This window comes from Oryza brachyantha, chromosome 8 (genome assembly GCF_000231095.2).
Source record: "Oryza brachyantha chromosome 8, ObraRS2, whole genome shotgun sequence".
NCBI classification, from domain to species: domain Eukaryota; kingdom Viridiplantae; phylum Streptophyta; class Magnoliopsida; order Poales; family Poaceae; genus Oryza; species Oryza brachyantha.
Genome location: NC_023170.2, coordinates 7,686,179 through 7,687,655, shown reverse-complemented (window position 1 = coordinate 7,687,655; position 1,477 = coordinate 7,686,179). Strand labels below are relative to the sequence as shown.

At 47.8% G+C, this 1,477-nt stretch overlaps 1 non-coding gene across 1 annotated transcript; it reads left to right on the top strand.

The window, feature by feature from the left end:
* The first annotated feature begins 952 nt into the window (after window positions 1-952).
* LOC121055240 lies at window positions 953-1,091 on the top strand. The gene has a single exon (XR_005812388.1). It is a non-coding gene; the product is annotated as a small nucleolar RNA Z247 (small nucleolar RNA).
* The last annotated feature ends 386 nt before the right edge of the window (window positions 1,092-1,477 follow it).

The window sequence follows — 1,477 nt, the reverse complement described above, 5'->3', positions numbered from 1 at the left end:
TTCAGCTTAGCTTGGCGCCACACCTAAATTTTGATTCATCCTCCACTGACTACAGGAATACACGTGTGTTTGTTCATTTCACTGCGATAAAGGGGCATGCACACAAACACACATGCATGACCTGTGTGTGAATGATCCATCTGTTAGAAAATTATCTCGTGTAAACATGTTGGTTAAGATGTGTATTGGCTGGTAATCTAGATAGATAGATAACCATAGTTGTTACGTGGTTGTTGGACCCTACCAGCCGAACTCATCTACATCGTATATATGTAGAGAAATTTTATAGTTCTTGAAAAGGTACCGTAGCGCAAGATCCGTAAAATTACTCATATATATATAATTCCCCTGCACCGATTTATGTGTGTAAGATAACACGCAGCCGTCACCCTAGCACGAAGGGCGCCGTTCACATCCTATACTTCTTCATGTATCAGAGCGTTGAAGTTAGATCCAATCCGTCATGGCGAGCTCCTCCGCTGCTTCCATGACCAATCCCCTGTTCGGCTTCCATGTTTCAGAGAAGCTGAATAAGCAAAACCATCAACTCTGGTCTGCACAAGTGCTCACAGCAATTGGCGGGGCACGCCTCGAGGGGCATCTGAACGGCAAGACCGTCGCTCCTGCTTCCCAGATTGATCAGAAGACAGAAGATGACAAGGCAACGATCAAAGTTGTCAACCCGGCATATGAAGAGTGGTTTGCTGCAGATCAACAGGTTCTCGGCTTCCTCTTCTCATCACTTTCAAGAGATATCTTGTTCCAGGTTGCCATGGCGACCACGGCGGCAGAAGGATGGACAATGATCCAGGAGATGTTCAACTCAAGAACGAGAGCACGATCTCCCAACGTGCTGATGTCTCTCACCAGCAGCAAGAAAGGAACTTCAACAATTTCAGAGTTCTTCGGCAAGATGAAGGCCCTGGGAGATGAATATACCGCACAAGGAAAACAACTTGATGCTGAAGAATTAATTGCTTTTATTCTGAATGGTTTAGATGATGATTATGACCCTGTTGTATCCAGTCTTGCAGCAAGAACTGAACCTCTCACCCTGTCCGACACATATGCACAATTGTTGAGTTTTGGAAACAGGTTGAATCTGCGAAGGGAAAACAATATCGTAACAGTCAATGCAGCAGGGCGCGGTCGCGGAGCCTCTTCCAACAATCGCGGTGGTTTCAACGGCAACGGTGCAAACCGTGGTCGTGGGAATCGCGGTGGCAACACCAGCTCTGGCTTCGGTCGTGGAGGACGAGGCAATGGGCAGCAGCGCACAGGCAATGATACACGTCCTGTGTGCCAGGTGTGCTACAAGAGAGGACATGTGGCGTCGGATTGCTGGGACAGGTTTGATGACAACTACGTGCCTGAAGATCGCCACGTTGCCGCTGCTGCATCCTATGCCTATGTAGTTGATTCCAATTGGTATATGGACTCGGGAGCAACAGATCACATTACCGGCGAACTGGACAAG